The sequence below is a fragment of the Phascolarctos cinereus genome, unplaced genomic scaffold (genome assembly GCF_003287225.1).
Source record: "Phascolarctos cinereus isolate Bilbo 61053 unplaced genomic scaffold, phaCin_HiC Scaffold_726;HRSCAF=1367, whole genome shotgun sequence".
Taxonomy (NCBI): domain Eukaryota; kingdom Metazoa; phylum Chordata; class Mammalia; order Diprotodontia; family Phascolarctidae; genus Phascolarctos; species Phascolarctos cinereus.
In genome coordinates this window covers 364,987,065-365,014,284 of record NW_027556098.1, presented here as the reverse complement: position 1 = coordinate 365,014,284, position 27,220 = coordinate 364,987,065, and the positions used below count along the sequence as shown (strand labels likewise).

At 39.2% G+C, this 27,220-nt stretch overlaps 1 protein-coding gene across 10 annotated transcripts in view; it reads left to right on the top strand.

Annotated features, from left to right (window-relative positions):
• The first annotated feature begins 404 nt into the window (after window positions 1-404).
• The window catches only part of SCMH1 (Scm polycomb group protein homolog 1), a 163,677-nt gene continuing 136,861 nt past the window's right edge, over window positions 405-27,220 (top strand). For 6 of the 10 annotated variants that reach the window (XM_078145492.1, XM_020983455.2, XM_078145495.1 and 3 more), the window contains exons 1-2: window positions 405-451; window positions 21,207-21,261. The gene's annotated coding sequence lies outside the window, so the exon portion shown is untranslated. The remainder of the gene's footprint in view (window positions 452-21,206; window positions 21,262-27,220) is intronic. The other 4 variants (XM_078145493.1, XM_078145491.1, XM_078145499.1 and 1 more) reach the window with 3 other exon arrangements.

Here is a 27,220-nt window from a genome sequence, read left to right as displayed (position 1 = left end):
AGCCTGGGAGCGCGCCCGACTCCTCGGCAGCGGGAGGGGACGTCAGAGTGGGGGCGCGAGCTGCCCACGCCTCCGCGTGTGCGCGCGCGCGGCCAGACGTGCCAGGGGTGGGGAGGGGGTGTGCCGGGGGCGCGGCGGCGCGGGGCACGCGGGCCGGTGCTGCTGCGGAGGCGGTGCCAGTGCCGGCTGAGGGACTCTTGGCGAGCTTCCAGGAGAGGCTGTGTGGTCACTCCCCGGCCGCTAGGCGGCGCCCTCCCCTCCCGGGCCGCAGTAGGTGGGGAGGGAGGAGAAGGCGAGCGGAGGGGGGAGGGAGGAGGGAGCAGAGCCGCCCCCTCCCCCGCCCCCGCCCCCGCCCCCTCACACTGCGCAGCGGAAACATGGCGGCGGGAAGGGAGCGAGTGTGAGCCGCCTCAGCCTCTGCCGCTGCCTCCCTCCGCCTCAGCCGCCTCAGGTAAGCGCCGCGGCCGTCCGGCCTGCCCGGCTCGGCCCAGCGCGGCCTGGGGTCCTAGGCCGCTCCGCCGGCCTGTCAGGGTCCCGCCTGTCTGGCTGTCAGGGCATCCGGCCCGGGCCGGGCCCAGCAGGCCCCGAGGAGAGCCCCGCGCCCCACGCCCGGCTGAGGGGGGCCCAGGGGGCGGTGACATCCCCCTGGGACACCGACGGGGCTCCCTGGGGTGGGACCCCGGCACCCAGAGGGGATGACACCCCCTCCCCCACAGGGTCAGACGGGGGCCCGGAGGGGTAACCCCCCCATCCACCGTAAGGTCAGATCGGGGGCCCAGAGGGGATGACACCCCCTCCCCCACAGGGTCAGTCTGGGGACCCGGAGGGGATGACACCCCCGCCCTCAGAATCGGACCAGGGACCCAGAAGGGATGGATGACACCCCCTCACGTAGGGTGGGACAGCCCTCTTCCCTGAGACTCAGACGAGAGATTGATTTCTCCTCTACTCCCACTCTACCATCCACCCTCACAGTCAGGTACTGGGATTCAGATGGGATTACGCTGCCCCCTCCTCCCCTGGGTCGGACAGAAGATGCAGAGGGGATAACCTGAACACACACAGACTTGATTATTCCCTATCCCCTCAGTTTCTGACACCAGAACCCTAGGAGACAGTGATTCCCCACCCCCATAAGGCTCTGACAGAGATAGAGGAGATAACCCCCTCCCCTTAGGGTTTGGATACTGGATGCATGAAGATAACATCCTTCCATAGGCTTTGACACAAGGCCCAAGACAGATGACACCTCCTTCTCACGTAGGACATAGATGAGTGTCCCCACACATACACAGTGTCCCCCACTCCCTTTAGGAATGAAGAGGGGATAACACTCTCATAAGTACTGACAACCAACCTTCCTCTCTCCACTTTTAACAAGAGCACAGATGACCCTCCCCCCTGAGTAAGATGCAGAGGAAATATAGATAGGATGACTGATCCCTCCATGTGGGACACAGGGAAAGAGACCCTCCCCACACTTTCTTTATGGTGTCTTGGACTGGGATACAGAACAAGCCCTCATTTGAACAGGACACAGGGATAGAAATCTACTCCATAGAAACTGAGATAAGAACACAAAATGATCCCTCCTCTTCATGAGAGACATAGAAAGGGAGATTTGCCCCTACCTTACAGGGCAGAGGTGGGGAACCTGTGACCTCAAGGCGGAAGGTTCCCCAGCCCTCTTATAAGGACTAAGGTGGCATTGCAAAAAGGATGACTCCATATGGGATCTTCTCTGCAGAGCTGACCCTAACTTCTCCATTGTGGCATCTGGGCTGGAGACCCAGAGAATATGACCTTCCCTCCCCATTATGAGTATTAAACTGGGGTGTTAGAAAGGGTGACCTTCTAGAGATTCTGAGAGGGTGACCCTCTCTACCTGCTTTGTGGTTTGGGCTGGAGTTGTAGAGAGAGAATTTCTGTGCCTCTAGGAGTTCAGACTAGGGTTTTGTCAGAATCATTGTGAAGGGGGGACCCAGGATGGAGGTTCTGGTTCCTTTGGGATTAGGATACTGAGCAATGTGTCAGTGCATCCCCACCCCACCCTGCCTATCCTTTTTCCCGCCTCTGAAAGATTATATCTGTTTGTCCCAGAACTTGGAATAAATGAGACTGTGACCATCAGGTGGGCCCAGCAACATCAGACAGTTTCTGTCTGTGGAGCTTCATGAGGACACTCACATGTTCTGCCTTCCTCAGGACATTGGTTACTTGAATCATATACCGGGAAACTAGATTTCAAAATTGAAAATGGGTGTGGAGGAAGGGGAGTTGAGCATGAGAGAGCTTCTCTGGTTAAAGTGGGTGAACAAGCAGCATCCTAAGAATGGGGGATAGGAACGTACAAGGCCACTACATGAATATAGTCTTGTCAGCCTGCACAGGCTTTTTGAGGGTTGAGAGTGATATCCTATGGAAACGTGCCTTGAGAGCAGAACTCCCTGTGGATGAGGTGACAGATTTGTGGCTAGGCTGTTTTTCTAAGTGGCTCCCCAAAAGGGAGACAACTTGATAAATGAAAAGCACTTTTATTTCTTTGTTCGTTTATGTACTGTCATGTTTCATCCTAGTAAACAGGCATCTACCGCTGTGCACCCAGGTGTCCTTTACCCTGCTGGGGAGGTCAGAAGAGCAAGCAAGAGGCTGTTTTTATAGAGGAAATAGGCTGCTGTTTTTGAACATACCTCTGCCTAACAATGCTTTAGGGGAACAATGAAGACCTATTTTAGTGCCAGACTTTGTCCCCAAGCCTTCAAGTTTGATATTTGGTTGGAGGGGGAATGACTTATCAGGTTGATCTCTTTGCTCAGTCTCAGCTGCTCATGCAAAACCTTAGTATGAAAAAAAGTTGGTATGTTTGTTGTTTGCTTTCATTATTACCCCTCATTTGCTTTCAGTTAGCATATGCTAGTATATGGGTTGGTTTTTTGTTGTTTTTGTGAGAGGGCCTTTTCCCAAACTCCCAAACCTCTGAACAGTCAATTGGACGGCATCAAAGCTCCCCCCCCCTTTCCTTGGGAAACATGATGGCCTTGTGGATAAAATGCCAAACTTGTTTCTGGGACCAGTTTCAACTCCTAAGCAAAGTTTCACTCTGTATAAAACAACCAAACAGAAGCTACGTGAGTCTAGTATTAGAACTGGTACTTTAACGTCCTCATTTCTTCACTCTTAAAATTGGTTGGTGATTTTAAACTTTTACTGGCATGTTTAGGACACCTTAGCAATTTTATTAAATTTTGAGACCTTATGTGTCTTTTTAGACTCTTGTTCCCTTTCTCTAAATCATTAAAAATAATTGGCACATTCAAGTGCATTATTCTAATATGGAACACTTTACAGAAGTCTGTAATCACTACCTTCTTGGTATTTACAGTTTAAAGCAAGAATTTCTAGCCTTTTCATGAGGAGGAGCTATTTTTACAAATCAGGGAATGTTAGAACAGAAACAGACCCTAGAGATCATTGAGCCCAGTTCCTTCATTTTACAGAAGAGGAAACTGAGGCCCCCAAAAGGAAAAATGACCTGACTTAGGGTCAGATAGCTAGTAAGTGGTAGAGCTGAAACTAGAACCTAAGTCCAGTGCTACTTCCACTGTACCACATTTCTCTAAAGCATTGAAATTAGAGGTGCTCTCCTTGGGACAAGAGAAGGATAAGAATCGTTATCAGCTGTACTAAAGTAATTCCTGGCCAAATTCAGTGCAGCAACAGCCAGCTTGGGGATCTGTCAGAAACAATAAGTATTTATTACGTGCCTATGGTGTGCCAGGAGCTGTGCTAAGTGCTGGCTATGCAAGATTAAAGATCTACTTAAGGATCCCTGGTTTCTGTTTGACTTTTAAAACCCCTCACATCCTGGCCCCTTTTTACCTTTTCTGTCATCTCTCCTGGGATGATCACAGGAGATTGGCCTCCTTGCTCATCCTTACATACTTCTGGGCATTTTCACTGTGCCTGTTCCCCATGCCTAGAATGCTTTCCCTTCTCTCTGCCCCTTGGTTTCCTTCAAATTTCAATTAAACTTTCGTCTTCTACAAGAAGCCCTTCCTGGGCCCCCTTAATGCTAGTGTCTTCCTTCTGAGATAACCTCTCATTTACTCTTTATATATCCTGTATGTACACAATTGTTTGCATGCTCTCTCTCCCATTAGAAGGTGAGCTTCTTCAGGCCAGAAACTATTTTTGTCTTTCTTTGTGTCCCCAGCACTTAGCACTGACAGGAGTAAGTATGCTATAAATGTTTGTGACTTAACTGGTATAAGGGGCACTGCAAGTACATTGCTTCAGGGAAGAGAGACACTGTAGTCATAGAATGGGAGGATTTGGGAACTTAAAGGACCTTAGAGATAATCTAGTTCAGTGCCTTCATTTTACAGATGATATAATTGAGGCCCAGAAACATTAAGTGATAGTTCTGACTATAGCAGTGTGATTGTGGGCAAGTCATTTAACCTTTCTGAGCCACATCTTCTTTCCCTGTAAAATAGGACTGTTAATCGAAGTACCTCATTTACAGGATTGATGTGAAACAAGGGATTTTCAAACCTTAAAGTACTATAGAAATAGCACATATTATTGTTGTTATTATCCAGGTTTGCAGAGCTGGAGTAGAACCCAAATCCCTTGACCTCCAATCTCGTTTGCTTTCAGGTCAAAAAAAATTTTTTTTTAACGTAAGATTGACTTGCCTGAGAACTTTATTAGTCTAAATGGGGTTGGGAAGAATGAACACTTAGTCCATTTCAATAAAAATCCAAAGCTACTGGATTAAATCTACTCTAGCCTTAAAAGAGAAATTCTGTTAGTTTTTGAGAAAGGATAGAGTGATTTATACAGGTTTTCACATTGAGTTCGTAGATCTGGTGGGCACAGAATTGTGGTGTTGGAAGGAAACCAAAAGATCATGTAATCAACTAATACTCAATACAGGAATTCCTCAATACAATGTTCCCTTACCATTTGGGCTTCCAGCCTCCATTGATGGTTGACTCACAACCTTTTGAGGTAGTCCTCTCCATTTTTAGACAGTTCTTATTGTTAGGAAATTCTTCCTTACATCAACCCTAGCAACTTCCACCCATTATGTCACTCCTGTGTTCAAAACCATCCAGTGACTTATTCTATAGAGTCCTTAGCCTGTCATCCAAGACTGGCTCACTCTGACTTCAGCCTATGCTTCCAGCTTTATTTTATCATTTGTCTCCACATGCCTTATGATCTGATCCAAAATTAACTATTTCTATTCCCCAAAGATGCCTTTGTCTCCCCTCTCTGTCTCTGTGTGCCTTTGCACACGATGTTCTTGTGATGCTCTCTTGTTATGCTTTCCCACACCCTTTACTTAACCTGTTGAAATATTTCCTATCCTCAAATGTCAGTTTAAATGCTGTTTCTTCCTTCAAGCCTTCCTTGTTCACGCCAGCAAAGGTCATCCTTCCCAGCTCTGAACTACTGTGGCAGCTTTCACCTTTCTCATTGTACTTACTCTGTGCTGCCTCATACTACAGGTATTTTTATAATCCCTATCTCCTACTAAACTGGAATCTCCTTGAGGGCAAGCACCACTGTGTTATTTATCTTTTCATTTACTGCATCATATAGCACAGGATCAGAAAGACTTCATAAGTGCTTAAGAAATGTTTGTTTAATAAATGAATAAGTTTTAATTAAATGAATGAGTTTGACTTCTATTAACCTAAAACTGAACTTGTCATCTTATCCCTAAACCTACTCCTCCTGTTATCTTCCCAGTTTCTATAGATGGCACCACCATCACTCTAACTACTCGGGCTCAAGAACTTAACTTATTTCTGATGCTTTCTTCTCCCTGATTTCCTACTTTCAGTCAGTTGTGAAGTCCTGTCACTTCAATATATGACTTTAACATCTCTCACATCCTTTCTCTTTCCTCGATCCCCATGACTACCATTCTAGTTCAAGCCCTAGTTACCCCTGGCTGCATTCAGTTACCAAGCATCTATTAAGCCCTTACTTTGTGTCAGGCAGTGCTGATACAAAGGAAGGCAAAAACAGTACCTGCTCTCAAGGAGCTCATTCTGATAGGGAAGACAACATACAAATATCTGGAAATGATAGCTAGCATTTATATAGTGCTTTGAGGTTTGCAAAGCACTTTACCAATATTATCCTCACAACTACCTTGGAAAATAGGTGTCATTATTATTCTGGCTTTACAGATGAGAAAACTGAGGCAGAGAACAGTTAAGTGACTTGTCCAGGGTCACACGGCCGGGAAATGTCTGAGGCCTGCTTTGAACTCAAATCTTACAGGCTCAAGAGACAATGCTCTACCCACTGTGGTACCTATGTATAGCTTATATCTATATATATAAGATATAGACCATGTAAATTAGAGGGAATTTCAGAGGAAAGGTCCTGGAGGGAAGAAGGAGCAGGAACAGAAAAGACCTCTTGTAAAAGATGGGATTTGAGCTGAGTCTAGGAAGCCAAGAGGTAGAAATGGATGGAAAGCATTCTAGGCAAGGGGCCCAGCCAATGGGAAGGCATAGTGTAGGAACATAGAATGTAATATTTAAGGAAGGAAGGAAGGATTGATTTATTAAATGCCTACTACTGTATGTGCCAGGCACTGTGCTAAGCCCTTTACAAATATCAGTCATCTCATTTGATCCTCACAGGAACCCTGGGAGGTAGGTGCTGTTATCCCCGTTTTACACTTGAGAAACTAAGGCAGATAATGGTTAAGCAGCTTGCCCAGGATCACACAGAGAGTAAGAGTTTGAGGCTGTATTTGAACTCAGGTATTCCTGACTTTGTTGTTTAGTCATTTCAGTTGTGTCCAACTCTTTGTGATGCCATTTAATATTTTCTTGGCAAAGATACTGGAGTGGTTTGCCATTTCCTTCTCCAGCTCATTTTACAGATGAGGAACTGAAGCAAACAAGGTTAAGTGACTTGTCCAAGGTCATGCATCTAAATAAGTGTCTGAAGCCAGATTTGAACTCAGGAAGAGGAGTATTCCTGACTTTAGGCTCAGTGTTCTATCCACTGTACCACTTAGCTGTCTGATTTGCTTTAAATTCCAAACAGAGGATTTTCTATTTGATCCTGGAGGTACTATAGAGCCACTGGAATTTATTGAATGGTGAGGTGACATGCTCAGACCTGTGCTTTAGGAAAATCACCTTGGTAGCTAAGTGAAGGATGGGCTAAGTCTTAAGCAGGGAGATCAGTTAAAAGGCTGTCAGTAGTCCAGGTATGAGGTGATGAAGGTTTTCACTGTATGGTGATTGTGTGAATGGAGAGAAGGGAGTGTATATGAGAAAGGTTTAAGAAGGTAGAATTAACAAGATTTGACAATAGATTGGATATATAGGGTAAGTGTGAATGAGGGGTTGAGGAAGACACCAAGATTAAACTGGGTGACTGAGACTGTGGTGATACCCTTGACAGTAATAGGGTTGGAAGAAAGAAGAGTAAGGGCGGAAAGATAATGTATTCAGTTTTAGATATATTGGTTTTGAGATGTATATGGGACATCCAGTTCAAAATCTCTGATAGGCAAGTTGGTGACTCAAGATCTGAGAATCATCAGTGTAAGGATAATTGAACCCATGGTAGTTCAGCTATGACATCACCAAGCACAATATTATAGAGGAAGATTAGAAGAGGGGCCAGGGGAAATCCTTGAGGATAACCTTAATTAGTGGGGATGACCTGGAAAAATCCAAAAAAGAGACTGAGAAGTCAGATAAGTTGGAGAAGAACCAATTAAGAGCAGTGTCCCTAAAATCTAAAGAGAGGGAAGTATCCAGGAGAAATAGATTATTGACTGTCAGAGATTTCAGGGAGGTCAAAAAGGATGAGGACTGAGAAGATGTCATTAGATTTGGCAATCAGGAAATCACTACTAACTTTGGATAGAGCAGTTTCAAATGAAGAATGAAATTGGAAACCAGATTCCAGAAGATTTGGAAGACAAAGAAGAGGAAGTAGAGTCACTAGTTGTAGGTGGGTTTCTCGAAGAGTTTAGCTGAGAAGGGGAGGAGAAATACTGAATGATAGCTGAATCTAGTGAGGGTTTTTTAAGGATGGGGGAGACCTGTATATGTTTGTAAACAGCATAAAAGGGGCCAGTATTTGGGAGATGGAGGACAGCTTCAAAGGGATTTAAGATGAAGAGGGAAGAAGGGGAAGCTCTTTAATCTTGACCTTGAAATTTTTGGAAGAGTATGATGTGAGGTCCTCAGCTTCAAGAGTTGGAGCAAAAGATGTTATAGGAGGCTTGATAAGAGAAGAAAATGTTTGGAATGGCTGCTATAGTGAGTGGGGATAGGAAATCAATTAGGGAGGAATAGTAGGATTGTCTTGCTATAGTAAAGGCCCAGTTGAGATTACCTGGTACAGATTTGTAGTGGACCCAGTCAGTTCAGTTTTGTGATATTTTCCAGTTTTGTTCAGTATCATATGAGTAGGAGTAAGTGTAGTAAATGGTGGAAGTAACCTAGGCTTCAGGTTTGGCAAGATTTGATCACCAATGGGCTGGAACAGAGATTTCAGAGTAGTGGATAGCTTAGAGTTGAACTGACTGAGGAGTCAGTCAGTCAACATATATTTATTAAGTACCTGCTGTGTTCAAGCACCTACATTGTACTAGGCACTGGAGATAAAAGTACAAAGAGTTAATCCCAGTTCACAGTGATTTTACATTCTAGAGGGGAAGACAAGTACATATAAAATATATATACACTGCAAATGTAAAGTTAACAAATATATATACAAAGTAGTTAAACCTAAAGTAATTTGGGGAAAAGGCTTCATATAGAAAATACTGCTTGAGCTTTGGCTTAAAGAGAGGTACTCTGTGAGGCAGATAAGAGGGAGATATATTCCACGCATGAGGAACTAAGGACTCCTGCTATAATGTCTGAAGTGAGGAAGAGAGAGAAGGCCTGTTTGACTGGATTGCAGAGTGCTGGAGGAGGAGTAATATCCAGTGAAGCTGGAAAGAGAGGTTGGGGGATGGCTTGTATATGACTTTAAAAGCTAAACGGAAAAGATTATATTTTATCCTAGAAGTATTAAAAAGCCACTGGAGTTGCTTGAGTCGGGGGGAAGGAGGGATGTCACATGATCAGATATGCATTTAAGGAAAATTTCTTTGGTGGTAGTATGTGGGCTGTACTGGATTGGTGAGAGACTTGAGGCAGGAGGAGGCTGTTAGGAGGCTGTTGCAAGAATGGGAAGGTAGGGGAGTACTTTCAGAGCTCAGAGTAGTACTGAAGGATGGAGAGATCTCAGGTCATGGTGAGGAGAAAGAGTAGGCATATGAGTAAGGCATAAGGAGATGGAAAGATAAAAAAACTGATCAGATAAAGAACTTTCAGAGTTCTTTATTATGGATTTGGAACACTTGGGAATGATGGCAAGATCAAGGATATAAATGTCCTTTTGTGTAGCTGAAATGGAGTAAAGGAGTAGTTATATGGAAATTGAGTAGATTAAGTAATTCTTTAGACTGAGAGCATTTAGAGTAGAGACGGAGAGGCAAAGACTGTGGGGCAGGTACTAAATGCATTGAGAAAGGTGAGGAGAATATCCTGGGTGTCAGTAACAGCTACCAGAGTCAGGATTGGGTAATAAATTTGGACTGAAAGAACTCTGAAGGAAGAGAAGTTGCCAAATGATTGTGGTAGAGAGTCTGAAAGTGAGAGTGAGGAGCAAGGAATATTCACATTCCACCACTATGACTAGTAAATCAGTAAGAATAAAGTGCAAACATTACTAAAAAGGATGCCCAGGGGAACAGTGTCATCAGGAAGGGGGACAGGTCTTAGTGAGTTACAGAAGATGGAATGAAGGAGAAAGAAGAGGTTTAAGATGAAAGCAGGTCATTTTAGTTATAGAGAAAGCATCACAGAAGGCACAGTGGAAGAAGTGGGTAGATGTGGAGTGGGACTTTGGGGAAGTAGGACTCAAAGAACTGGAAAAGAGGGAAGAGACAACTGAGGTTGAGTAATGAAGGAGTTTGTTCTTTAGTAGCAAGGGGGTTCACTATCACAGAGGATTGTAGCAAGTATACTAACTTTTGGGAAATGAGTTCAGGCAGAGTAACAGCAAGGAAGGCAGGTGATTAGAAGGTTCAAGGTTGAAAATTTCTATTGGCATAGTCCCTAAACTTTCCAACCTGCCCTGTTGCTGTGACTTGTGGCAAACTTGGTGTTATTGTAGGAGCCTTTTTTTGTGCCTTTGGGCAGGTCAGAAAACCTAGCAAAGAGGTAGGAGGTAGTTTGTCTCAGTAGAGAAGCCAGAAAAGCAGGGCTTGGCCACATTGTGGCTTCAGGCTGGTCTGAATGCCTAGTTCAGGTTATTTAATTGGATTTTGTTGAATGGGAAGCAAGCCAGGGTAATGTTTATGAAACAATGAGTAATTACTAACATATAGTATTCATGAAGAGAAATAGAGTGAGCTAACACTGGAAAAATAAGGAGTCAGATTGTGGAAGGCCTTATTCAAGATTCAGGAGTTGGGAATCTGATTTGTAAGGCAATGGGGAGCCATTAAAGGTTTTTGAGCAGGGAAACAAAATGATCAGGTCTGGATATATGGAAGATTATTTAGAGAGAAAAATAATAAAGGCCTACATGAGAATAATACAAACTATAATAGAACCCAAACCCAACATTTCTAGACTTATTAGCTAATCTTTTTGTGTAGTTTTCCTCTCATAAAGTGTCCTGTGATGTTAATATAGTTAAGGGTCTTAGACCCAAGTACCACCAGCAATTTTTCAAGATCTAGTGCTGTCTAAACAGTATTTTTGGTAAGTGTTTCTTTATTTTACTGAAGTAATTTTGTGGAACTTTTACTCTCAGAATGAAAGCATATATACACATTGCATGTGCTTTTATTGGCTGTGCTTAGCATTCATTCACTTATGGGCACTTTTGCAGATGTGTTAATTTATTGCTTTACAATTACTCCTGCTAGTGCTTTTGCTCTGAAGCACTCAAGTATGATGGAAAGAAAAATTATTTTCATCATTATGCCCCACAGTGTGTAATAGGAAACAACATGGACAAAAGTATACATGTGGAAGTGATGGAAAGAAACCTGAATTTGGATTCAGAATACTTGAACTTGAGTTCCAGAACTATTGACTAGTTGTTTAACTTTTTGGGACTTCCTCTGCTAAATGAAGGGGATGGCCTAGAATAGATAATTTCCAAGGTCCCTTGTAGTTCTAAATATGTAATTCCTGACTGCATGATATCTAAAGTTCTTTCTAACTCTAACATTCTGTGATTCTGTGGTACTAAAAATCTTAACGATGAAAGAGACAGCTGGCCTAAATGATTTAGATTAGCTTTGGACCCAAATTTTGTAACACATCTCCTGGTGTCTCCAGTTAACTCAATGCTCCAAACTGAAATTAACTTAATTTTAATGGAACTCGCACAGGCTCTGTAGTCAGAGGACCTAAATTCAGAAATTTGGACTTATACCCTGCATCTTGTCACCTACCTGTGTGACCTTAGGCAATTTAGTTAACCTCCCTGGGCCTCAATTTCCTCAAAAAAGAAAAGGTTGGATTTGATGGTCTCTGAAGTCCCTTTGAGCTCTAAATCTGTGATCCTGTGATTTCTAAATCAGTAAATTACAGTATATACTCTCTAGCACTTTAGAAGAAATTTATAAAAGTCAAAATATCAGAATCAATGACAAAATATCAGAACATAAAAACATTTGAGAATCACTGGCTGAAACGCAGATGATTTGTCAAAACCCCTTCCTGTCTGAAGTGTACCCTTATCCCCCCAATGTTATGCTTCTATGAAATCATTACAGTTACGATTATAGAGTCTTGGGGTTAGAATAAATCTTAGTGATGATTTGGCCCAACTTAGTTTTCTGAAATTTAACTTAATTTTTTAATTAACAGAAATCTATTTTCTTTCCCTCTTACCTCTCCTCCCTACCCCAATTTATTTCTCCATGTGCACCTTGAGACTATCACTCATTTGTTAAGAAGTGGGTGACATGCCTCATCATGGATCCTCTGGTATTGTGGTTGGTCATTATGTTGATCAAAGCTCTGAAGTCTTTCAGAGTTGTTTGTATAACATTGTTAGTGTATAAATTGTTCTCTTGGTTCTGTTTACTTTGCTCTGTATCAGATCATACAGGTCTTTCCACGTTTCTCCAAAACCCTCCCTTTCTTCATTTCTTTTATCAAAATATTTCATTGTGTTCATATACCATAATTTGTTTAGCCATTCTCCAATGGATGGATAGCCCCTTAGTTTCAGTTATTTGCCACCACAACAGTAACTGCAATCAATATTTTTGTATACAGGAATCCTTTTTTCTTTCTTTGATCTATGTAAGGCATAGACTTAGTAGTGGTAATACAGAGTCAAAGGATATGTATAGTTTAGCAACTTTTTGAGCATCGTTACATTTTATATTCCAGAATGACTAGACCATTTTACAGTCCTACCTACAGTACATTGATGTGCCTGTTTTCCTAAAGCCCTTACAACATTTGTCATTTTACTTTTTGTCAGTTTTGTCAATCTGATGATGGGTATGAGGTAGAACCGTTCACAATTTTTAAATTTTTCATTTTTTTAATTATTAGTGATTAGGCTGCTAGGTAGAGATATGGATAGAGTACTGGACCTGGGATCAGGAAGACTTGAGTTCAGATTTAGCCTGAGACAGTTACTGTTCTGTGTGACCCTAGGCAAGTCACTTAACCTCTGTTTGCCTTAGTTTTCTAGTCTGTAAAATGGGGATATAATAGCCCTTGTTCTGAAGAGCAAATGAGATAATAATTGTAAAGTGCTTAGCACGGTGCCTGATACATAGTAAGTGCTTTATAAATATTAATGATGATGATGAGGAGGAGGAGGAACATTTTTTCATATAAGTATGGGAAATTTGGATTTTTTTCTTATAAAACTGCTAGTTCATATCCTTTGACCATTTATCAGTTAGAAAGTGGCTCTTATGCCTACAAATTTAAATCAGTTCCTTATGTGACTTAAAAATTAATGTAAGCAGAATCAGAACAGCTTATACAATAACAACATTGTAAAGATGGACAAGGTACTTAAGAACTGATCAGTGCAGTGACCAACCACCATTCCAGAGGACCCACAATGAAACATGCTGCCTACCTCCTGACAGATCTGATGGACTCAGGATACATACTGAGATTTATTTGGATATAGCCATTTCAAGAATTTGCTTCGATTGACTTTGCATATATAGAGAGCAAGGGTTTTGTTATTCTTTTTTTCAATGAGCAGTAGAGTTGGGAGGAAGAGAAAATAGATTTTTGTTCATTGAAAAAGTAAAATCAAATTTTTAAAAGAATAAGAGTCTTATTAGGGAAATTTGCTGCCAAGATTTTTTTTCCCATTTACTCTTCCAATTTTAGCTGCATAGGTTTTGTTTGTGCAGATTTTTTTGTGGGGCAGCTAGATGGTACAGTGGATAAAACACAGGCCCTAGAGTCTAGAGAACCTGAGTTCAAATGTAGCCTCAGACACTTGACACTTAATAGCTATGTGACTCTGGGCAAGTCACTTAACTCCATTGCCTAGCCAAAAAAAAATTTTTTTAAATTATCCAATCAAAGTTTTATCTTCTAAGATTTTCTCCTTTGTTTGATCATAAACTCTTCTCCTTGCCATAGATTTGAAAGGTAATTTCTGTTTTGTTCCCTTAATTAGTGATATAATTCTTTAGGCAAAACTTACTTATGTTGCAGGTGGGAAAACCAAAGATCTATTAAAGGAAGTAACTTTTGTGAAGTCACCCAACTAGTTAGTTGGAACAAAACCCCAAATATTCTAATTCTTAATCAGGTATTCTTTTCACTATTCTATGTTACCTTCACTTCGCTTCACCTTTCTTCCCAATTTTTTTAATGAACATTTTGTGCCCTTCCCAAGCAAAAAAAAAAACAAAACCAACCAAACAAAAAAACCCCTTCCCTTTACTCTTCTCATTCAGCTAGAAGATAAAGTAGAAAAGTTATTCATATTAAGCAAGATCAAGATCCTGAAATAAAACACATTCGTTATTCTCAAGGGATTTATCATCTTGGTAGGGAAACAAGGCCTGTACACATATAATAATGCTACAAGTTAGAATATGATATGTATCATAAAGAAGAGGGCCAGGGTGTTATTAGAAATTCTAGAAGGGAAAAGTTGCAAGGGGGACATTTCTTCTAGCTTGGATAATTGGGCAAGATTTCATAGAAGAAGTAGTACTTAATCTGGATCTCTAAGGAATGGAAGAATTTCAAACTCAAATTAAACTTATAGTTATTCTTTTATCACCATCTGAATTTAAAAAACCCGCTGACAGTTAAGAAAACTATTAGTCTAAAAATAAAAGTGTCGACCTAAACATAATCTATTAATTTTTTCACAAGTCATACAGATAGTTCATGAATGAATGGATGAATGAGTATTTAAGTACTGTGCTGACTGCTGGGGATAGAAATAGAAAAGATTAGACAGTCCCTGTTCTCATGGAACTCTATTCGGGGGAGAAAACACATAAAAGAAAGTTTAGCCATAGGGCAGATGGAAAAGCTTGAAAGTCCTTAGGATTTGGTGGTAGGTCAAATAGCAAGGCCCAGAGTCCTTAGGTTACTTACATAGTCAAGATGATAATGCCATGGGACTGTAGGACTTAGAGGCAGGGCAGATAGAAGATGTTAGGAGGCTGTAACAGGGCAAATAGTAAGTCCTAGTGGTCTTCCATCTCATTTAAAGACCCTATGAGAGTATTCAGCTACTGGAGAAGATAAAAGAGTAGGGTACCCCTGGTTGTGGCATTCTTCCTGCCCAGCCATTCTAGGTATGTTGATGAGGACTATCTGTAATTTACAGTCAACTTTTTCAGTAATGCACTGGTCCTTTGTATTGACTGGTTCATTCCAAAAATATTTACTAAGCCCTTAGGTATAGTACCTGTAGGAGAAATAAAAATTCCTAAGACTTGGTCTTATAATCCAGGAGTTTATGGTCTAGTAGGGAAGATAAAACATGGACACATATAATCATAATACTAAGTAGGAGATGCAATAAGAAGAATACAAAGTATTGTGAGAATTTAGAGGAGGGAAAAATTGTTCCTTTCTAGGGAGAACTAGGAAGGCTTCATTGAGGACATGGCATTTGAAATTTGAACTCAGCGTTGAATCGTTGGTAGAAATTGGACAGGAAGAACGGGTAGGAGGAGATCATTTGAGACAAGACAGTCTGACCAAACACAGTCAGGAATTCATAGACTGGAGAATAGCAAGTAGTTCAAGTTAGCTGGTTTGTGTGTGTGTGTGTGTGTGTGTGTGTGTGTGTGTGTGTGTGTGTGAGAGAGAGAGAGAGAGAGAGAGAGAGAGAGAGAGAGAGAGAGAGAGAGAGAGAGAGAGAAGGGAACAAGTAGAAGAGGGGTGTGGAAGGGTAAATTTGGGGCTTGAGCATGGAAGACCTTGAATGCCAGGCTAAGGACTTTGAACTTAGAAAATATGGATTCAAATACCACATCTGATACTATCTTTGTGATTTTGGGCAATGCATTTAAACTCTCTGGGTTTCATCTTTCTCATCTGTAAAACATAGGGGTTGGATAATATGATTTCTTTGGTCTGTTCCAGCTCTGTATCCTATAATCTGTATCCTCTGTATCCTATAATCCTGATTTATTTAGTAGGCAGTGAGGAGCCATGGAAGATTTTTGAATAAGAGAGTGACAAGATCAGAGTAGGAGCTATATCTGTTCTTTGCCTATCCTATCAACATAAATAATTCTGTATGTGTGTATAGTGTTGTTTTACTGGTTTGAAATTTTGATTTGTTTGTTATATATGATTCTAGAAACAGAGGGTAGCAATTTAATTAAGAATGTAGAATACCAGCATTTCTCCTCCCTCTCTCTAACTTGTCTCAATTTATTCTTTCTGGAAGATGAGGTAAAAACAATAAACGACTGACAACTCACTGAATCCCTTAAAAAGCTTAGCTGAACTAGAGGTAAGTGTCAACCCAAAAGAGGCCTCTTTGGGGATGAAATCCTTCTCTGTGGTACTAAATACATCAAGAGTTGATGGAAAGAAAAATGCATTTTATCAAAATGTATATGAAATAAAATGTAAACCAATGTTTCCAAGAACCCAAATCCTATATTAGTTCTGGGTCCTGAGAGAATCTGTGAAGAAGAAATTTTCAGAGCAATTAAAAAATTTATTTCATATAAATCCTATGCAAAACTGGACCCATTTTTGCTTATTCTCACTCTGTTTTTCCCAGCTGTAGTGTCCTCCTCAATCTACCTTGTGACCATACTAGAACTTCAAGAGTCAACTCAGGTCCCTCTACAGAGCCTTCCCAGACCAAAGAGGACTGAAGTGGAAGAAAATAAACCTGAGTTTAGTGCCAGTTGTACCATTAATTTGTTTTTGGTCCTTGAGCAAGGACTTTTTTTTTTTTACAGCCTCTTCATCTGTAACATAAAAGGGTTGGACTATGTGTTTAATGGACCACCAACTCTAAAATTCTGTGTCATACTATTCATTTAGCAATTAATAATGTATACTGTTTCTTTATGTCTTGTACTTTAGTTTTTATTGCTTTTTTTACCTTTTTGGATTGTTTAATTTTTAGAATCTTCTGCTTTGTCTCCCTTGATTCCTCCTAGTTAAGGGAGACTAGATTTCATAATCACTGAAAGAGGTGATTGTAATATAAGTTACTAATATAAGTTTTCTAATCTCCACAACAGCTAAGTCAGTGCTTTGCACACAGGGTGATCATCAAGCATTGTTTTTTTTTTCTATACCTTAAAAGCCCTGGAAACACCTTCTCTTTGTAGATTATATTTCTGGGTTAGAGGATTCTACTTTTTTAAATTTTTTTTTTATTTTTAGGCAATTGGGGTTAAGTGACTTGCCCAAGGTCACACAGCTGGTGTCAAATGTTTGGTCTGAGGCTGGATTTGAACTCAGGTCCTCCTGACTTCAGGGCTGGTGCTCTATCCACTGCGCCACCTCACTGCCCCGAGGATTCTACTTTAAAGAATCCTCATTCCCTCTAGTGTGAGAGAATTGTGGCTGCTGCTGCCATTATGATAGGAATTGTACTAGATACATAGTTTTCTCTTCCTTGGGGGTTCCTATCACATTTTGTTAGAAGTGGGAAGTTCCCTGTGAAATATTTAATGCAAATGGAAGTATACAACTTAGAAAGATGTAGGTAAAGCTAAACCTTTTTTACAGGTGTCTTTATGTAGTGCTTCATTGAAGCTCCTGTTAATTAGAGTTGAGAATTGGAACTAGAAAGCTATAACAGCATCACAATAGCATTGAAATTGACTTGATTTGCCTTTCATATATGATTATTAGTATCATATCTAATATTAAGGTATTATATGTATGTATATATGTATCACCAGCTGGTCACTTGGTGATGAAATTTTTTTGGCCATAGCAACCCATAAAATAAAGAAAAATGAAAAATTACCCTCAGCCCTTTGTGACTCCCTTCCATTTCTTCTATGACAGTGGCAGACTGGTAGGAAAGAGGAGAGAGGGTATTAATAATCACAGTTTTTAGATTGTCAGAAAACTTTAATCTGCCTTTGATTATCTAAATGTGAGATCCTTGCTTAGTGACTAGTGATTGAACATGTTGCTGGAGAAACTGGATCATATCAACCTTGACATTCTTGCTATAAATGAAACCAGAAGAAAGTTCTAACCAAATGGAAGAATGTCTGACAGATACTCTTTGGAGAGGTAAACTATGTGCCTCAAAGCTACAAGAAACATTATTTTATGGGACTTTGGATCATCATGTATTGCAGTACTAAAAATAAGCATTTGCCAAAAGACAACTGTGAAAATAACTTCAGGTTATGCATTAACATTGGTTGGTAAGAATAAAGTGGTAGAAAAATTCAATAAAGAACTTGCTAAAATACTCTAAATCAAATCAACATGCACCTTGATACTTGTTGACCTTGATACAAAAGTGGAAAAAGATGAGAACAAAGAGAAATGATAAGGAAGTGTGATTCAGAAGAAAGAAATGAAAGAGACCGAAGACTTATAGATCATACAGAAACCTCACGTTCTATATCATGAAACCATTCTTCAGAAAAATAAAATTGGTAAGCACTGAACATAGCAACAGTGCATTAGTGAACATAGCAAGTAACATAAAGAATGAAGTTGACTACATTTTAATAAACAGAAAAGCACTTTTTATGGATTTGGGAGTTATCCCAGAGTCTGCTGCATTTGTACAGTCAGACTACCAACTTGTCAGATCTAAGATCAGAATTTATAATAAAGTAGAAGAAAGAATAATAATGAGAAAAAGGTTTGACATACAATTAAGATTTAAACCAGAATTGTTTAAGTTGTTAAAAATTAAAAAATGAGAAATAGACAACAGAAGCAACATCAATACCAATTATGATAATTCCATCCAGAAGTTAAACTAATATAAATTAATTGCTACCACAAAGAAACCAGAAGATTTCCAAAAGTGACATGGTCACCAAACATTTGACTTACTTACCAGTGGGGAAGAGATGACTGCCAGAGGCAGTAATGGATAAGAATATAAACTCATTCTATAAAATCTTACATGAAAGGATGATGGACAATTATTTACTTCACAAAGCAGAAAGAGGCAGTGGAGGATAAAAACAATTTTTAAAAGTGAGGCAAGATATCCAACTGAGCAAAGTCATCCCAAGGGCATTCAAGGATGAAAATGGAGAAAGCCCTACAAATAGAAAAAAAAATGAAAATGATTTGCAAGAAAACATTTCTTTTTTAAAAATATATTTTTATTTATTTCATTGAATATTTCCCAATTATATGTAAAAAAATTTTTAACAATCATTTTAAAAAATTTTGATTTCCAAATTCTCTCCCTCCATTCTGCTTCTGCCCAACACTTTGAGAAGGCAAGCAGTTTGATATCGATTAGACATGTGAAGTCAAACGAAACATATTTCCATATTAGCCATGTTGCAAAAGGAAACAGACCAAAAAGAAAAAGAAAAAAAGCAAAGGAAGGTATATTTATAACTGCATTCAGAGTTTGTCGATTTTCTCTCTCTGGAAATGGATGGCATTTTTTATCGTGGGTCCTTTGAAATTGCCTTGGATCATTGTAGCTAAGTCTTTCACAGTTAGCCATCCTTTCAGTAGTGCTATTATTGTGTAAGATGTTCTCCTGGTTCTGTTCACTTCACTTTATATCAGTTCATATGAGTCTTCTAGGTTTTTTCTGAAACCATCTACTCATCATTTCTTATAGAACAATAGTATTCCATCACAATCATATATCACAGCTTGTTCTGCTGTTCCTCAATTGATGGGCCTCCCCTTAATTTCCAGTTCTTTGTACCACAAAAAGAACTGTTATATTTTTGTACAAATGGGTTCTTTTCCCTTTTCTTTGATCTCTTTGGGATACAGACCTAGTAGTAATATTGCTGGGTCAAAGGGTATGCTCAGTTTTATAGCCATTTGGACGTAGTTTCAAATTGTTCTCCAGAATGATTGGACTAGTTCAGATTCCACCAACAGTGCATTAGTGATTTTTCCACACCCCCTCTAGCATTTGTCATTTTCCTTTTTTGTCACGTTAGCCAATCTGATAGGTGTGAGGTAGTATCCCAGAGTTGTTTTAATTTGTATTTCTCTAATCAGTAGTGACTTAGAACATTTCTTAATGTGACTGTTAATAGCTTTGATTTCTTATTCTACCTTTTCATATCTGACGAACGTTTATTTATCAACTGGGGAGTGGCTCTTATTTTTATAAATTTGACTTAGTTCTTTACATATTTGAGAAATGAGACCTTTATTAGAGAATCTTGCTGTAAAATTTCCCCCAGTTTCTTGTTTTCCTTCTACTTTTGGCTGCATTCATTTTGTTAGTGGAGCTAGTGTTTATGCAAAAGCTTTTTAATTCCATTAATCAAAATTATCTATTTTACTTCCTGTGATCCTCTGTATCTCTTGTTCAGTCATAAACTCTTCCCTTATCTATAGATCTGACAGGTACATTTTTTCACGCTCCACTAATTTACTTATGATCATACTTTATGTCTCAATCGTCTGTCCATTTTGACATTATCTTGGTATGCGGTGTGAGATGTTGGTCTATACCTAGTTTCTGTCAACCTGTTTTCTAGTTTGCAGGAAAACATTTCAATGATTTTTTTTTCCATCAAGAATAGCAGAACCACCACACTTGGATTTGAATGTCACATTCCCTGAAGTGTTTCATACATATATCCCATACATATATCAAGATCATTCAGGATTCCTTGGAAGGTGTAATAAAAGGAATAACCATATTTATTAACCCTCTGATAATAAACATCAGGCAAAACATAAATCTTGGAGATGTATACTTGCCAAAAGTATTTGCCACTGATCCAGTATAGAATCCAGGTTGAGGAGGGATTTCCTATGGATGGTGAAGTGCTCCAGCTGTTCCTCTGTGCAAATTATATTGTATTGATTGCCTCTCAATCCCTCAGACCTTGCAGAGGCTCCTTTAAGAGATGTGTAATACATCAAAGGATTTTGGCCTATCCATCTGCATGAGAAGGATCAGAGAACACCTCTTGTGTAGATTTCAGCATGTGTTGTAATGGACGCCCAATAGAGCTCTCCAACTCTGTGTGTGTGTGTGTGTGTGTGTGTGTGTGTGTGTGTGTGTGTGTGAGAGAGAGAGAGAGAGAGAGAGAGAGAGAGAGAGAGAGAGAGAGAGAGAGAGAGAGAGAGAGAGAGAGAGGGAGAGGGAGAGAGAAGGAGAGAGAGTAGAGATGGATAGTGAGCTGGGCTCAGAGTTCAGTACACAAGTGCAAGGAAAGCTAGAAAAGGGAGAATCATTGTGGACTTTGGAGCATCTTCACACAGGTGAGATTTAAACTGGCCTTTGGAGGAGGTTAGGATATAGGTAGTAAGTAAAGAGGCAGGGGACCTTCTAAACCAGCGGTGTTACCTGTGTCTTTGATGACAATAAGGAGCTGGACCTGATGAGAGGGGAGGGTGCTGATTAATTAAAATGGTAGTAATCACTTACATTTACATAGCGCTTTAAAGTTAGAAATGTTTTCACAATAACTCTAAGGTAGATAATACAAGTATTATTATTTTCATTTTCAGATGAGGAAATTGATATTCACAGAAATTAAGTGATTTCCCCAGGGTCACCCAGTTGGTAAGTATCCAAGCTAGACATGAAACTAGGACTCCAAGATTGTATACATTCTATTTTATACTACTTTAGATACATTGAGTCCAGCTTGAATGCTAGATTGAAGAATTTTGATTTGTTCAGATTAGGGGATAGAGAGTTGTAGCTTTTTGAGTAGGGTGATGAGATGGTTGTAGTTTCCAAAGTCTGGTCTATAGTATGCTGGATATATTAGAGTAGGGAGAAACTTGAGGCAAAGGAACCAGTTAGGAACCAGTAACAATAGCATCACTCAAAGGAAAAAGGGCTTTAAAACATTTTCCGTGCTTTTCTGCCTCTGTGCCTAGATTTCCTCATTTGCAAAACAGGAAAAATAATACTTGTCCTACCTTTCTTATCTCAGTCAGTCCATGGTGGATGGATTGGGGTGGAGAGGCAGGAAGAGCAACCACAAGGTTGTTGAAATAGTTCAGGCTCAGTAGATGTCTGAATCTGACCTTATCTGAATTAGTCTACACCTCAGATAGTTCTTATCTTTGCAGAGAAGGCAGGTACATTCTCAAACATCTCCTTTCAGGCCAAGCTTGGTCTTTATAATTTGATAGCATTTAGTTTTGATTGTGTAGTTGTTGTTTTTCAATTTACTTCATGGTAGTTGTGTGTATTTTGTCATGATTCTGTTTATTTTTCTTTTCATTCATATAAGTTTTCCTATGCTTATCTGTGTTCATAATATTCACCTTTTTTATATCACAGTGGTATTTCATTTTTATCATGTACCACAATTTATTTTGCTGTTTCCAAATCAATGGGCAACTGCTGTGTTTTGAGTTCTTTGCTATTATAAGAAATGCTTCTGTAAATATTTTAGGACTTACCTTTTTAGCATTGATCTTCTTGGAGTATTACCCAGCAATCATATCTCTGGGTCAAAGGGTGTGGACATTCTAATCACTTTCTTAATTCTGAATTGATTTCCAAAATAGACTAATTCACAAGCCCACCAACATTGTATAAGCATACCTTTCTTTCCATAATTTCTCCAGCGTGAACTGTTCACAGGTTTGTCACCTTTGTTAATTTATTGGGAGTGATTTGGAGAGGTCATTCATATGTTGATAATAATTTGTAATTCTTTTGAGAACTGTTTTTCCTATCATGTGATCATCTACTGGGGAATGACTTTTGGTCTTATGTATTTGTGTTAGTTCCTTTTATCTTGGATATCAGACCCTTAACAGAGATATATGATGCAAAGACTTTTTCTCAGTTGTCTATTTTCTTTTCTTAGCTATGTGTTAAATTTGTTCATGCAGAAGCTTTCAATTTCATGTGATTAAAAAATATCCATTTTATATTTTTTAATTATCACTATCCCTTGTTTGGTTAAGGATTCTCCCTTTAGTCATAGCCATGAAAGGTACTTCATTTTGTTCTCTTCTAATTTTTTAAAAGATATGACAATTAAGAGAAGGAAAGGGGGCAGAGAGAAAATGCATTTGTTAAGTGCCTCCTGTGTTCTAGGCCCTGTGCCTAGGTATTATTTCATTTGATCCTCAACAATCTTGTGAGGTAGGTGCTATTATGATCCTCTTTTTAGAATTGAGAATACTGAAGCAGACAGAGGGTAAGTGATTTGCCCAGGTTCACACAATTGGTGTCTGAGGTCAGATTTTAATTCAGGTCTTCTTTCAGGCCCAGCACTTTATCCACTGTACCACCTAGACACCTCTAACATTCAGGTCCATTTGAGCTTAAGAAGTTGTTCTACGCCTAATTTTTGCCAAACTGCTTTCCAGTGTTCCCTGCAATTCTTTTGACATAGGGAGTTCTTCAATTTATATTCTTGGGTCTGTTTCATACTGGATTGAGTTAATTTGTTCCTGATTCATTATCTAGTCTCTGTTACTATTCTACTTTTTGTTTTGATGATGACTACTTTATAATATTACTACTACTTTATATTATTATATATAATAATATTACTACTTTATAATATTATTTAATATCTGGATTAAAAACCTCCAGTTTCCTTCTTTTTTTCATGATTTTCTTTGAGATTCAAGACTTTTTGTTTCTCCAAATGGAAGCAGTTACTAGTTGTCTAGTAATAAAGTATCTTCTCAATTGTTTGGAGTAGCACTAAATCTATGAATTAATTTAGTTTGTATTTTCAATATTGCGTTATTGGTACTGCCCAGCCATGAATACTGTTTCTCCAGATAGTTATGTAATTTTTTTATTTCTTTAAGGAACATTTTAGTTCTTTAAGGAAAATATAGTTCTTGAGAGTGCCATGGTAAATTGACTCCCAAATAGTTTATGCGTTTTGTAGGACCTTTCCTTTCTCTTATTTTCCTCTAGATTTTTAAATTGCTATGTAAAATGCTATTGATTCTTGTGGATTTATTTTGTATTCCCCACTTTTTGAAAACTATTGTCTTAATTAGTGTCTTTGCTGATTTTCTAGCATAATAAACATATGTCAGCAAATAAGGGATAGTTTTGTTTCCTCTTTGCCTGTTATTATCCTTGTATATAAATATATATATATATATATACACATATATATATGTGTATATATATATATATATATGTATAGTAAGTACTAAATACATTTGACTTAAGAAGAAGAAATTCCAGAAGCCTCATGCTCAGTCATTTTTATCTCCACAGAAATGTCTCTCTACTCACATGGCTATCACACCAGTGCAAGCCCTCATTACTTCTCACCTACACTGCTGCAATAGTTTTCTGATTGGTACCCCTGCCTCCAGTCTCTCTCCTCTCCAGTCCATTCTCAACACAAATGCCAATTGGTATTCCTAAAGTACAAGTCTTACCACGTCACTCTCTTGCTCAAGAAAACTCAGTGGTTCCCTGTTGCCTTTAGGATAAAAAAACAAAATGAAACGAAAACACCATTCCTCTGTTTGGCATTTAAAACTCTTTACAATCTGATTCCAACCTATCTTTATAGATAAATTTCATGTTAATACTCCTCCCGTAATCTAAGTTCCATGAAAACTGACTTACTTGCTGTTACCTCTACATAACATACCATCTTCTATCTCCATGCCTTTGCATAGTCTTTGTCCCTTACCTGGAATGCCTTTCCTCCTCACTTCTGCTTCTTCAAGGCACAGCCCAAGTGCCACCTCCTTCATGAGGCCTTTCTTGGCCCTCCTTGTTAGTGTTTTCCCCTTTCTAGCTCCTCTATCAAGACATTTTAATATACATGATATCAAAAAGGGTTTGCATGTACTTATCTCTGTACACATTAATTTTCACAATATAAGCTTCTTCTTGTCGTATTCTACTTTGTTTTTGTTGCCATATCCCTAGGATAGTGCCTAGCTTATAATAAACACTAAATAAATCAAGGTCAGGGAATGTGTTATAGATCTCTTCTGGACCTCCCTGTCTTAGTGCCTCAGGGCCTGACCTATTGCCGGTTACATATTAGGATCATCAGATCCTAGATTAGAACCAGAAAGGACTTTAGAGGAGATGTTGAGTGAGTACTTAATGAATTGGAGAAGTGAGCCTTGGGGTGGTAGCTTCAGTGTGAGGTACCAGCTCTGATGATAAATATGAGATGTGAATCTGCAGCTCAATTTGTTTTGCCTGCACTGAACTGAATAATAAATTACTATCGTGGTAATGTGAAAATAATGAAGTGCTAAGGGTGTTGTGCTGGGCTATGGAACTAGTACAAGTGAGGCCCTTGGGGGCAGTCACAACAATAGCTACATACACTTATATGTAAAGGACTTCAAATGCTTTGTTGTTTTCCCAGCATTTCTGTTTCATAAAAACTAAGCCATGTTCACTGCATACATATTCTCTAAATATTTAATCTGTTCCTGCTCTCTGATTTATTTGTAGATCATCCACAGTAATCCTTAGCAGGTTTTAAGTGTATAGGTTGTGAGAAACCATTTTTCCCCCCTCTCTTAAAAACTCCCAAAGTTTCTAATTCAGACAAAAACTCAGAATTGAGTTTTGAAGTGATTCCAGATTTAGCAAAATCTTATCTTCCCCCTGGTGGTAAAGTAATTCCCCAAAGCAATCTTAGACTCTCTTGTGTAGGCCCTTCTATCCCAGAGCTAGGACTCCAGGTCAGATGTTGCTGCTTAGATTAGTAACTCCTCTTCTAGAATTGCATGATCTTTAGATCAACAGGAGTTCAAAGTGCTACATAGCAACTCAGAAGGCTAATGTCATAAGGTGCATGAATAGAATAATAATGTCCAGAATAAGGGAGGTGAGAGTCCCACTGCATTCTGCTCTGATCAGATCTTATGTCATTTCTTTTATTCTGAATGCCACATTTTAGGAAGGTCATTAACTTGCTGGAACATGTCTATAGAAGGATAATCAGAGTATTGAGGGGAATAAGTGTCATTGGCCCTAAGAGGCTAGAGCCTACTTGATTGGCCAGTCTAGTAAATCTGTCAGGAAAGGAAATCAGTCATTTTAGCATGACTTGTTCTTTATGAGCCCATGTTGGTTAATTTTTTTAAGGAGGGGGATGGAGTAGGGTCTGGACTTTTTATTTCTTTGATGGAGGGTATGCCCCATGAGGAAACTTCTTTTTACAATGCAGATGAGCAGTTGTTCTTCAACTTAAATCTTAGAGAATTGTCTAAGATGAAAGATGAAATACAACTTGAATCCAGGTCTTCCTGTGTGCCAGACAGACTCTCTTTCCATTAAACTACTCTGTCTTTCTCTTGCTCATCGATTATCCCTTTAATAATGTATTCTAGGATTTTTCCAGCAATTGAATTCAATCTTACTAGTATAGGTTGAAGAATCCACCTTCTTCCCCTTTTTGAGAATCAAAATCAGTGCTTGTCAGTCTTTGATTCTTGGCCATTTTCTCCATTCTCCAAAAATCTTCACAGATCACTGGAGGAAACTCATCAGTCACACCTACAATTTCTTTTAGTACTCTAGGATGTAGTTTATTTGGCTCTGGTGCCTTCAAATCATTAAGAAAAACTAGGTTTCTTTTTACCATTCATTCATTTATTCAATAACCATTATCTAGGTACCTGTTTTAAACAAAAAGTACTCTGCTAGGTGCTGGAAAAGATAACAAAATGAAGATGAGATACTGTCCTTGCCATCATGGAACTTACAGTCCAGGAGGGAGAATGGCACAAACCCAGATAGCAGTGATAGACTTCTGCTTTGATACTTGCATGACCAGTGATCTCATTAGTATGGGCACAGCTTCCCATGGTGCAGATCACAACAATGCCTTCTCATCTTGTGTGTTTTACTAGTCTATGCCGTTCTCTAAATCCTCCACAGAGAAGATATCTAGTGTACTCAGTGCCTTTCTCTGGGTCTTTTAATATTTCTTATATACCAGTATAACACTTATGTTGTCTCTCTGTTGTATCTCATGATTGCTACATGACTGACCTGTCTCCTTTTCTAGTTATACATCTTCTTGATGTTTTCTCATGCCACTTCTAGCCATTGAAACATCACTGGAAATATGCAGCCTGCTTATACTTACCATGTGTTTTTCCATTATCCTTTGTTCATTTGCAGTTTGTGTTCTTTGGATATTATGGTGTCCATGATTCACAGTCCTTTGACATTACCAGAAGAATATTAGTATTTAAAAAATTGGACTTTGTAGGCAGGAGCAGTTTGGGATCACTGAAAGTGTTACACAGTTTCCCAACTGTAATATTTTCTGCTCTCTTACTCCAATTCTCCACCTAGCTTATTATCCATCTGCTGTGCCTGTCCAAGATATACATATATATATATATATATATATATATATATATATATATATATATATATATATATATATATATATATATATATATACCTGTGAATTAACTCAGTAGACTGTTAATCTAATTGCATGTCATAGTTTGAACAATATGCATTCTTCATCCCTGTGGTTTTTCCTGTATGAATTACTAGGCCAATTTCCCTTGAGCAACTATATATG